Source organism: Python bivittatus, unplaced genomic scaffold (genome assembly GCF_059951505.1).
Source record: "Python bivittatus isolate LINGU-HERP-01145 unplaced genomic scaffold, Pbiv_v1 ctg000610_np1212, whole genome shotgun sequence".
Classification (NCBI taxonomy): Eukaryota; Metazoa; Chordata; class Lepidosauria; order Squamata; family Pythonidae; genus Python; species Python bivittatus.
The window spans coordinates 59,046,056-59,059,376 of NW_028277088.1; the positions used below are offsets into that span (position 1 = coordinate 59,046,056).

Genomic DNA, 13,321 nt, shown 5'->3' on the forward strand with positions numbered 1-13,321 from the left:
GTTGACACAATGAGGAATTTCTTAAAAATTCCAGGATGACACAGTAAGAGCAGAGAGCTTTCTGGGGAGAAGCAGATGAGTAATAAAAGTTCTGGCTGGCAGATAAAGGTGCTACAATGAAATGAATTGAACAGTGGCTGTTAAAGATGGACTGTTGGTCTGTTGGCTTTTATTCAGAATAAAGTAGACTGGTAAAACTAAAATGGATTGAGCTGGTTTATAGGATGTTGGATGAGATTGGAGAAGGTTCACCAAGGTGTTTGAGGACACAACTCAGAACAGTGCTGAAGGGGAACAGCATCATGGTACACTCATCTAGATGACCCTAGGGCCTAGGGATGAAGATAGATGGAAGAGAAAAGATCAAAAGTTTATCTGTCACAGAATCACCAACCAGTCATCTGGTGGTAAAATGCCAATTAATTTTGTTTATCTTTTCCTTAAAACTTGAGTTGTAAATAAGAATAGGGCTAGTGATTAGGGTCATAGACATGGTGCACACAGACTTTACTACAATCATAGACCAAAACAAACAAACAAACCCCAGCCTAGTAAAACATTTATTATTTATTTATTAAACTAATTTATATAGCCACCTATCTCACCATAGGCGACTATGGGTGGTGTACAATAAAGCTAAAAACAGTCAATAAAATATTTAAAATATAAAAAGTAAAATAAAACAGAGAATAAAAGGATGTTAAAAATAAGGGAGCCACCTCACTAATTCCCCCGTCCCCTGGGGTCCCCAGGCCTGCTGGCATAACCAAGTCTTACGGGACCTCTGGAGGCTCAACAATGATGAAGCCAATCTCACCTCAGGGGGAAAAGATCCACAGCGCAGGCACCACAACATAAAAGGCCTGCCACCTGAGGCCTGCCAAATGTAGTCCCTAGGCAACAGAACCCGTAACATGCCCTGTCTGCTGGATCTGGTAGGACAGATGAAATTGGGGAGAGGTGGTCCCTCAGATAGCCCAGCCCCATGCCATGAAGGGCTTTAAAGGTTGGACCTCTTGACTTGGACCTGGAAACAAACTGATGCAGCTCGTGAAGCAGAGGTGTAACGTGTGTTCTACTAAAAACACATGTAACTGCTCGCGCTGCTGCATTTTGCACCAGCTGAAGTTTCTGGATACTCTTCAAGGACAGCCTCATGTAGAGCGCATTGCAGTAGTCTAACCAGGAGGTGATCAGGGCATGAGTGACTGTGAGTAGGTTCCTCTGATCTAGAAATGGGTGCAACTGGTGCACAATAAGAAGTTGTGCAAAGGCCCTCCTAGCCATGACTGCCACCTGCTCTTCAAGCAGGAGTCATGAGTCCAGGAGGACCCCCAGATTGTGCAAAGGGTCTGTTTGGGGCAGTGCAACCCCATCCAGTACCAAAGATGGTAAAATCCTAGAACCAGAGGGGCTCAAAACCCAAAGCCACTCAGTCTTGCCATGGTTCACTTGAAGCCTGTTGTTCCCCATCCAGATCCTCACAGCCTCCAGATACCGAGATAGGATGCCCACAGCATTGCTTAAGTTGCCAGGGGTAGAGATGTACACCTCACCCCATGGTGACGGATGAGCTCACACAGCTGTCTCATGTAGATGTTAAATAGGAGAGGTGAGAGCACTGACCCCTATGGCACCACACATAGCAGGGGACCAATCACCACTGACTGGAATCAACCCTGAAGGAAGGAGGTGAACCAGCACAATACTGTACCACCCACCCTCAATTCTCTGAGTCAGTCCAGAAGGATAGCATGGTCGATGGTATTGAAAGCCGCCAAGAGGTCAAGAAAGGCAAGGATGGACACACAACTACCATCCCGCCCATGTCAGAGATCATCCAAAAGTGCGACCAATGCTGTTTCTGTACCATACCCAGGTCTGAACCCTGACTGAAAAGGATCCAGATAATGTGCTTCGTCCAAGGTCCTCTGAAGCTGTTGTGCAACTACCTTCTCAATCACCTTCCCCAAAAAGGGGAGGTTGGATAGTGGACAAAAATTGTCCAGTGTTGTGGGGTCCAGTGATGGCTTCTTGAGGAGGGGGCGAAGCATGATCTCCTTAAGAGGTGCAGGAACAATCCCATTACTCAAAAAAGAATTCACCATCGCCAGAACCCACCCACAGAACACCCCCACAGGCTGCTTTCACAAGCCAAGAGGGGCATGGATCTAGAGAGCAGGTGGCTGAGCTCACAGTCCTAAGGACCCTGTCCACTTCCTCAGGTCCAGCAGGTTCAAACCTGTCCCAGATAACCGGGGAAGACTCCACCCTAGGCATCTCCCACAGACCTGCAGCAAAGCTAGTGTCCAACTGTAAAAAAATCCAAGTGATTTTATCCAGCAGATGCTGAGCAAATTCCTCCACATGACCCTGCAAAAGGTTGTCTGGGCCCCCTGTACCCAAGAGGGCCAGTATCATTTGAAACAGGGCTGCAGGGCGGCAAGCTGCAGATGCAATAAAGGCGGAGGAGTGCTGTCACTTTGCCGCCCTTACTGCCACTTGGTAGGCCTTAATAGCAGCTCTAACCCGTATTTGGTTGAGTTTGTCCTTAGATGAGCACCAGCGATACTCTAGACGTCTCTCGTTTCATCTCCCTCAACCCCTGTGTAAACCACAGAGAGTGACGGGATCCATAGGAGGGGAGAGGTTGCATAGGCATGATCCGATCCAAAGCCTCAGCTGCTCTTTTATTCTAGGCAGCAATCAAGGCTTCAGATGGTCTGTGCAGAAGACCAGCAGGAACAGCCCCCAGCTCCCTCTAGAACCCCTCTGGGTCCATCCATCATCGGGGGGCAGACCAATCTAATGGGTCCAGCTTCCCTGCAGTGGATAGTGGCACCAGAGAATCCTATGGTAATCAGAGTGTGATCTGACCATGACAAGGGGGACACCAACAACTCCCCCAATTGTAGATCATATAGCCACTGCTCCGACAGGAACACCAGATCTGGTGTGTAAGACCATTGTCCCATATCGGGCTCTGGATGACCTGGGATAGGCCCATGGCCATCATGGTGGTTATGAACTCCTGAACCACCTCAGATCCCACTCCCAGGGAAGGCAGATTAAAATCCCCCAAGACCGTAAGTCTAGGGAACTCCACTGCCAACCCCAAGATGGAATCAAGGAGCTCAGGCAGAGAGGTTGCTATGCAGCAGGGAGGCTGGTACAACAGCAACAGTCCCAATTGATCCCTAGAGCCCAACTTAATGAACAGGGTCTCATATCCGGTGACCTGTGAGGCAGTGCCCCTGAAAACCGTAAGCAATTCTTGGATGACAATTACCACACCACTACTCCTGCCCCAGGTTCTTGGCTGGTGCCACACTCGAAACCCAGCTGGGCACATCTCTGAGAGAGGCACCTCCCTACACTTCCAGGCTCAGCCAGGTTTTGGTAATACATGCCAGGTCAGTCCTCTCATCTATGATCAAATCACAGATGAGGGAGGCCTTATTACAGACCGACCTGGCATTTAAGAGCAACAGCCAGAAGCCAGGGCTTCTGATGGTCTGCTGACTGGGTATAGGAGTTGAGAGCAAGGAGCTGGAACATGGAACAGGTATAAAACATTGGTCCCATATTCCCCGGGGTGGCCCGCTCCTCGTCTCCTACCATATCTCGCCATGCCCTTCACCACCATAATATTATAGCCTGTGCAGATCTCCCTGGTAGCCACATCGTCTTTTCCTCCAGGCCCCTCAATTCCAAAGGCCCAGGGGCTCCTATAACAATCAACTGCATCCATCCTCCAGGAGGGGGAAACCATGCACCCTGAGGTCTACTGGCTCTCAGCACCTTCAAGCACCTGGCATCCACCTCCGTCCACTCAAGAACAAGTACACAAGTACAGAAACACCCAACCTAACACCAAGGCCCCCCACAGCCACTCTCATCTGCTGGTAATAGTTCCTTTCTCATCTACCCCACCAAATCAACTCCCTTCACAGGCTCTCACCCTGAGAAGGGTAACATGCAAACAAAGCACTTGGCTGACAGACAAGTCAGGAGAAAGATACTCCTCGCCCTCTCTTTGGAGCTATCAGAGAAAAAGGCTCTGTGGGGAGGGGGGCGGGGAGGGTCCATAGCAGACTGCCACTCTGCTGCTATCCCCCCCCCCACCGCCAATTCTCCAACGCCCCAAAGTCCTGGCTGGCCTCTCCAGATGAAAAGTCCCATGGAGTCATAGAGTCCATACAAACACGTTGACCCACGGGCACGGCCCAACCTCCAGCCTGCCCCAACAACCAGTCCGCTGACTTTTCCTCATTTCCTCAAACACTGCATAAGTATCAACAGTTACAATTTATAGCAGGGCAGAGTTTGCAACATTTAAGGTCACTGAAGTGTCTTTGTCTAATAGGTAAAATTAGTCAGAATGTTCTGGGAATTTAAAGAGGAGAGAGCAGACCAACTGCAAACAAGTGTCTCTATAGGATTGGTAGTATAACAAAATATGGGCTGTGGTTTCTATTGCACCTGCATGATAGGAGCAGCATTGTTCAACAAAGTGGATTTTTCTATATTTGCCTTCTAACACTGCTGTGGGGATAGTGTTACATTGAGCCAAGGATAAAGCTCTTCTGAATTTTGAAACAGTGATTTTATCCAGATAACTAACCCCAGGTTTCAGACCAGGTACAGTACAGAGACAGCACTGGTCACACTGGTTGACCTTTGGCAGAGCCGGGATGAAAGTGGTACATTCATCTGGGTGCTCCTTGATCTCTCAGGGACTTCTGATACTGTTGACCACAGTATCCTGCTGGACCAGCTGCAGGGGTTGGGAGTGGGAGGCAGTGTTCAACCTCCTTCCTCAGTGGGTGGTTTCAGTTGGTGTTGATGGTGGGGGAGGTTGCTTCCACGTCCCCTCATCTGTAGGGTGCCTGAAGGTTTGACGCTCTCTCCTCTTTTGTTTAACATTGACGTGAAACTGCTGAGAGATCATCTGTTAGTTCAGGGTTGATATCATCAGTATGCTGATGATACCAAGCTTTCTATCTCAATCCTGGGCTGCGCAGGTGATGATGACAATGTACTGAGACTGGAGTCAGTACAGTACAAATGTCTGGAGACTGTTTGGGTCTGGATGGGGGAGAACAGACTTCAGCTCAATCCTGACAAAACTGAGTGTCTGTGGCTGTTTGGCCCCTCAGGGTCAGGGATGTTTGCACTGTTGGTCTTGGATGGGGTAACCAATTCAAGATTGGTGCACGACTTGGGGGTCCTTCTGGACTCAGCCACTGAAGAGCAGGTGACAAGGGGGAGCCTTTGCACAGGTTCATGAGTCTTCCATCATGTATTTGTGTCCTACATTTTCTTCCCCATATGTAATACCTTGCATTTCTCCTTGTTGAAAGACATCCTGTTCTTCTCAGCCCAGTCTTCCAACCCAATCAGAATAGATTGCAATCTTGTTCTGTCATCTTAGGTGTTAGTCAAATCTTCCATTTTAAGGATTTAAAGATTGCACCTAAGGGATATCTCATCATACAGCTTTTAGATGAGCATCAACTATCACTAGAAGAAGCCTCCACTTTATCCAAAGCCTTTCCCTGGATACAGAGTCAAAAGCCAATTGGAATTTGACAAAAATGGCAAAACATTGATATAGACATACTAGTATTTTTCTCAATCAGATGGTATAGAACTCACTGCTGACCTAAATGCAGACTATCCTACACTAAAGCCAGTCTGTTCCATTCTCAAAATATTGTCCCATTCAGTTTGATAGCTTCTCTTAGCGATGCCTACCATATTAATGGTCTGTAATTGTTTGAAACAGAGAATTGTGGGGTTTTAAAAAATAGATCAGAACTATTATAGCTAGATTCTAGGGCCGGAAGATGTGAGCTATATAATTAATACCAGAAAAAAATATTAGCCAGCACTAGTTTTCCATAATTTCACAATGAATTTTATTAATTCAGGTGGAATAAGATCACCCTCAGGAGACTTCCCAAGATTAAGTTGGATTATAAACTTTGTAACAACCTTTGGGACAAATGGGAGTCATACTGGGAATGAGTCAGAGGTAGACATTAAGTGGAGTGCCTAAATGATATTTATAAGGTACAGAGCATCTCAACCACAATATGGCATCTTATCTAGAACTACCCAAACACGTACTGTATGTGATTAGGTGCTATATAACTAATTAACTAAAGTAAGCTTGATATATTCCCATGAGATCATTCTATTAACCAAAAAGCAGACATATATTTGGATCTAGTGACCTGAATTAGAGTTCTAGGCATCTTTTAATGCATCCTTCCCCCCCACTTTTTACAGAACTTTATACTACTTTTTCTGTGTAAATATGATAAGCAGAGAAACTAGCGTGTATTCGCTTTGTAGAGATAATCTGTGGCTATCCTTACATTTTTGAACTGACTTTTCTTTGAGTTAAAAAAAAGAAACATGGGCAAAAGTGGAATTAGTAATCTCCTAATACCTTTCAAAACCAGAGCAGATGGATCAGCAGACAGCACTGCAATAAAAAGATATAGAGAAATTCTCTGAAACCAGGAGGCAAGAGATCTGCTTGCTTATTGTAGGGGATGATTTAACTTCAAACAATATGTTTGCTGGTGAAAGAGTTGTTGAAAGGCCACCTCCATCATACATTTTGAAAAACTCTTTCACTGATAAAACGGCCTGGTTACCTGAGGGACTTCTATCTCTGATACTTTTTGCCCATCCTGTAGGATCTGACAAAGTGGGCATGCTCCATGTCCCATTGATTGAACAATATAAATTGTTGGGATCCAGAAAGTGTGTCCTCTCTGTCATAGAGCCTGCCTATGGAACAGCACACACCCCTCCCCAAGATCTATACGGCCCCTACCCTGACTATATTTAAAAAATTGTTGAAAACCTGGCTTTTTCACCAGCTTTGGGTTAGGGTAGGTGGTGAACACCTTACAGAATTTTATGTTAATCTGAATGTTTTCCCTTCTGGATGAACACTGTCCTTTTCTTTATTTTTATCGTTCTTACTGTTCATAATGGTATACACTGCCCAGCGTCTTTATGAAGTTGGGTGGCCTTCCAAATCGGACATTTAAAAAAATAGATGTGGTCACTGTCAAATCAGTAACTCACTCTAAAAAAGTCAGTCAGATTAAGTAGGTTTCAAGACACAATGATATAATCCAGATCACAGGCTCTCTTTCAGCCTACTTGATGAATAATCTCTTTTTCAGGGTACAGTAATTTCCTGCTGCCATAGTACGGATGAAAATATCCATTATTTTCACAAATATGGTTAAACACGTATGATGCCTTTAGACTGGAGGCTGTAAAAAGGCTGAATAGGTTATATTAAATAGGAAGCAAAAAACAACTACAAATGAGGTTCATTTGGTCCCATTCTACCATTAAATTTCCCTCTAATTACAAGCCCAAAACCTGGGAAGGCAACTAACAAATCAATCAATAATATATCTTTCTAGTGTGACAAACAGTTATTTTCTATGAAGCTTCTGTGGTGGAGATAAACCTGGATGCAGCTACTAAACCATGTCATCATGGCTTTTGCAAAGTGCTTACAGCATTCATGTTCAGTCATTTCAGCATATAGCCTGGTGGAATTAAGCAATGTGAGACAACCTTTAGCTCTAAAATTCTTGGATGAAGCATTCAGAAAATACAAAGCCAAGCCATTAAATCTGAAACCTGGTATTGGCCAAGTTCCATGAAACAGGAGAATTTCTCATATCTGGAAATAAAATGGTAAGAGAGTCATTTGTTTGTTTTTCAGTTCAATCCTACAGCTTTCCACAGGAGAATGGATACTTATATAATCAACCAAGAATACTTTTTCCTATCAAACAAAGGAACTCTTCTTAATGTTGAGTAGGCTAAAATGCTCTGAAGGCCCAGGGGAGTCACACTGCGTCATCAGTTGTTGCATCATCTGATGGGACAAGAGTGCTCTGACTGCTGGAAAAAAATCAGCTCTCCTTAGGTGCTCCAGTGCCAGATTTTACACCAAAAATAAACTTACTATATGATCTCCTGGCACCTATAAATTCTGTAAAGGTATTAGGTAATCTACCTCCTGATTTCACACAGTGTCTATCAAGAACTTCCAGGTGATGCAGCTATAAATCCAATAACGTTCAAAGGATAACTAAGCCCTCAAATGCTCAGAGGAAGATGGTGGTTTTTGGTTCAATATTTTTCAGGAGTCCTTTTTAGATCTTGTTCTTGACTCATCAAGACTAATATTATCATTTCACCACTGAAATGGGACATGGGGATTGCTGTTTATCTAAGTTCTCCAAACTATGCAGAATTTCAGATTCTTCATCCTTTGGTAGTGTGCCAAAATGGCTTCTGTGTCATTTAAAGACTTTTCATTGGACCTGCTTGGAGATACCATGGGAGCAATGGGGAACTGGCACTATGTTTGTGTAGTTAATATGAACCTTATATGTATTAAAAAAGCACCACTAGCAATGAAAGGTCTGTCAGAGCAGAAGTGAGCAGAATTCAACTGATTGTAAACTATTTCTTTCCCCCTCTAGTAAGAAAAGCAGAAAGTATATTTGGCTAAATTGTTGTGAAAACAACACTGTGTCTGTGAAGTTAAATAGCCAAGGAGGAGTACACTTTAAATCTTTCTCAGAGCAGACACAGTTGGAGGAAGAAAAAAAAAATCTTAAACTCCCTCCAGACTGGGGATTGTGAAACTTCCAGGATGTTAGGAAGGGAAAGCAATTGCATGCAAACTTCTGAGAACTATAAGTAATCACAGTAGTGTGCATTTTTAAAATTTGTCTTGCCTGATTCCTTTCACAGCCATTTCCCTGGGATCTAATCTCCATTTTAAATGAGCCAACCCATTGTCCTCTGTTCACACTTCCTCTTGAAATCTAAGTCTTTTTCTCTAAACCCAGCATCCATCTGTGCCACTTGCTGTTGTGTTTTCTAATAAAAGTAAATACTACTTTAAATAGACGACTTTCATGCAAGTTTGGGTCTTAGAGATGGCAACAAAACTAGGCCTGTACAGATTGACTACTAGTTTACACTTAAACTGTCCTTGTGCTTTTCAACCAATAGGATGAGGAAATAGTGTATGATTTGTTATCTTCTCCAATTATTGTGTGCAGTTATTTTCACTCACCAAAGTCAGGACAAACAAAAGATGTTCCTTTTGTTTGAGCTGCTATAGACACCAAACAGAACACAGTTCCTTGCCTTAATTCAGCTACCCTTAAGTGGGTCTTAAAGTGTTGCGTCTTGCTTCTGGTGCACTCTCTCTCTCAGTGCAGCTACAGCGAGATCTTGCTCCCTTTCCAGGTACTTGCAAATTCCTCTCCCCTTTCTAGCAGTTCCCACCTTGATGCAGCCTCACCACCTCTCCTCCCTTACCTTCTGAGGCCACAGGTTTGTACAGGAGGCTTGTGCTTTCCAAGGTTGATTAGTGTTCTTTTGAAAGGTTTTTTAAGAAACAAAGCTTCACACAGGAAACTTTGTCCAGCTTTGCATTCACATACTTTTGCATCAAATTAGTAAGCCTGGTTGAGAAGGCTTTACAGGAAGGCACTCTCTCCCCATCCGTTATCTTGTGACCCAGGAGATCATAACCCATACTTTGGGAAATGAAAATAATTTTGCCTCCTCAAGACAGCTCTGGACATATTTCTCAAACAAAAGCCTCTTATGTCTCTGCCAAACTCTTTAGAAATCAGGGGAATCTTCAAACAAACTTGATGACATAGTATAGGAGTTTGCCCTTCAAAGAATAAAAGCCTCACTAGGCAACTGCATATCTCTGGATATATAGTCAGGTCCAGAAATATTGGGACATTGACACAATTCTAACATCTTTGGCTCTATACACCACCACAATGGATTTGGAATGAAACAAACACAATGTGCATTAACTGCAGACTGTGAGCTTTAATTTGAGGGTATGTACATCCAACTCAGGTGAACGGTGTAGGAATTACAACAGTTTGCATATGTGCCTCCCACTTGGTAAGGGACCAAAAGTAATGGGACAATTGGCTTCTCAGCTGTTCCATGGCCAGGTGTGTGATATCCCCTCAGTACCCCAATTACAGTGTGCAGATAAAAGGCCCAGAGTTCATTTCAAGTGTGCTATTTGCATGTGGAATCTGTTGCTGTCAACTCTCAAGATGAGATCCAAAGAGCTGTCACTATCAGTGAAGCAAGTCATCATTAGGCTGAAGAAACAAAACAAACCCATCAGAGAGATAGCAAGAACATTAGGCGTGGCCAAAACAACTGTTTGGAACATTCTCAAAAAGAAGGAACGCACCGGTGAGCTCAGCAACACCAAAAGACCCGGGAGACAACGGAAAACAATTGTGGTGGATGACCGAAGAATTCGTTCCCTAGTGAAGAAAACACCCTTCACAACAGTTGGCCAGATCAAGAACACTCTCCAGGAGGTAGGTGTATGTGTGTCAAAGTCAACAATCAAAAGAAGACTTCACCAGAGTGAATACAGAGGGTTCACCACAAGATGTAAACCATTGGTGAGCCTCAAAAACAGGAAGCCCAGATTAGAGTTTGCCAAACGACATCTAAAAACGCCTTCACAGTTCTGGAACAACATCCTATGGACAGATGAGACCAAGATCAACTTGTACCAGAGTGATGGGAAGAGAAGAGTATGGAGAAGGAAAGGAACTGCTCATGATCCTAAGCATACCAGCTCATCAGTGAAGCATGGTGGTGGTAGTGTCATGGCGTGGGCATGTATGGCTGCCAATGGAACTGGTTCTCTTGTATTTATTGATGATGTGACTGCTGACAAAAGCAGCAGGATGAATTCTGCAGTGTTTCGGGCAATATTATCTGCTCACATTCAGCCAAATGCTGCAGAGCTCATTGGACGGCGCTTCACAGTACAGATGGACAATGACCCAAAGCATACTGCAAAAGCAACCAAAGAGTTTTTGAAGGGACAGAAGTGGAATGTTATGCAATGGCCAAGTCAATCACCTGACCTGAATCCCATTGAGCATGCATTTCACTTGCTGAAGACAAAACTGAAAGGAAAATGCCCCAAGAACAAGCAGGAACTGAAGACAGTTGCAGTAGAGGCCTGGCAGAGCATCACCAGGGATGAAACCCAGCGTCTGGTGATGTCTATTCGTTCCAGACTTCAGGCTGTGATTGACTGCAATGGATTTGCAACCAAGTATTAAAAAGGGAAAGTTTGATGTATGATTATTATTCTGTCCCATTACTTTTGGTCCCTTAACAAGTGGGAGGCACATATGCAAACTGTTGTAATTCCTACACCGTTCACCTGAGTTGGATGTACATACCCTCAAATTAAAGCTGACAGTCTGCAGTTAACGCACATTGTGTTTGTTTCATTCCAAATCCATTGTGGTGGTATATAGAGCCAAAGATGTTAGAATTGTGTCGATGTCCCAATATTTCTGGACCTGACTGTACATCAACATCAGTAGCTACTGTGCCTAAGCAGCAGCATATTCTGTGCAGCCAGTTACATGCACACAGCCAGCTTCTGGTAACAAACTCAAAAAATTTATTACAATCATAACTCTTTTACCAAAGTAACACAAAATACACTTCAAACTCAAAGCTTTCTGGGTAGAATACAGGCACGAGAGCTTACTTCAGCAAAAAAGTCTGGAGAGATAAATCCCAAGTTCAGGAAGGTCCAACAATAATCTATTTTCAGTCCAAAGTTCCAGGTAATCCAACAACAGCATACAGACAAGAGTTACAGGGAAAACATCATCATCATCATTATTATTGTTATTATTATTATTTGCCATAAAGAGCCACTGACAAAAGTAATCTCTTTTGCATTGCCCTGAATATCAGCTTGACTAATTTGGCAAGTCATGTTTCTTTCTTTCAGGTTGATGGTATGACTTCCTTTGCTCTACACTATTTGTAAAATAATAAAAAATTCCGACCTGTTGCTGGGCTCAGTCTTTGAATCAGCTGACTCTACCTGCACCTCTCTCCTCTAGTATGGTCTCTTCAGCTAATTCCCATGGGACAGGTTGGTGCTCAGACTGGTTAAATTCTTCTACTTCTGAACCTGAAAACTCAAACTGATCCTTAACACAGTAGCAAATTCACAGTGTTTGTGGAACTATGATTTTTTCAAACTATAAATTGAACAGACTTCTAATCTGCACTAGTGCCATAGTTGAAAGGAGCCTGATAGTAATTAAAAAAAGCATATGCTGGTGTTTCTTAAATGTTTTATTCTCAATACCTATTTCTAAAATTGGCCTACCTTCCAAACACCTATTCCCTATCGAGCACCTATTATTTTATTGGCATGCTGCAAGGGTAAGTCCTTTGCACACAGTGGTAGTCTAAACTATTTGTAGTACATAGCCTTCCCCAACCTTGCACTTTCCAGATGCACTGAGATCACAACTCTCATAGATCCCAGCCAGCATGTACCTAGAATTCTGAGAGTTATTTTCCAGATTGGGAGAGACAATGTTTCATATTAGTTTGATTTCTCCTTTGGCTCTGAAAAGTTGAAACTCAGAAAGCAAGACTGACACTTGGGTACAGTAAACTTGTTCTATAGTTGCCCATTTAGTCCCACCACAGCTGCTTTCTTATGCTTAAAAGAAAAGTTACAGAGATTTTAACAGAAAAAGAGAAAAACATTTAGGGGAATTTTGATTATTGAAACAATGCAAAAGAAAATGGTTAAAGTTGCTACTTACCTCTCGCTTACTAGGTTTTTGTAAAAAAAAAAAATCTTGGTATTCATTGAATGCTTTCATTTAATCAGAAAATTGGGAGGAAAAATTACAGCACCATCAATGGTGTATAGGTTGGGCTTGCATGTGCAAACTATATGCTGTCTATATGGATTAGGACAAAGGAATATCAGAGACTGTCTTAGTGGGAATACTTTTCTCATTTCCTTTGTCACTTCCAATAACCCATGTAATATTATTATTAGGTATATATGATCATTAAGCTTAGGAATGAGCAATTCCCACAAGACAACTAATGGAGGTAAGTGGATAACAGGCAAATTTTGCTGAGTGCAGCAACTGACAGCTAAAGTAGATGTGAGATTAAGCACATCATTAGCCTATATATGCTGATCTAGTGGGGAAGGGAGCTTTAACCCCTTGCTCCTAATCTAGAGAGGCCCTAAGAAGTTTTTGTTTGCCTTGATGGTAATTATAGTTAGCATCAATGGCAACTTGCCTCCTGTTACAAACTGTATGTAAGTTTTGTATGTACATGTGTGTGTTTTGCATTCCAAATAGGAACTATAGCAGTATCAAAGAAAAAGCTGTCTTTGGGCTTTTTCCTG

At 43.1% G+C, this 13,321-nt stretch overlaps 1 protein-coding gene across 9 annotated transcripts in view; it reads right to left on the minus strand.

Moving 5' to 3' along the window:
* INVS (inversin) overlaps positions 1–13,321 on the minus strand; it is a 120,523-nt gene that overhangs the window by 18,791 nt on the left and 88,411 nt on the right. The gene's annotated exons all lie outside the window — the stretch shown is intronic.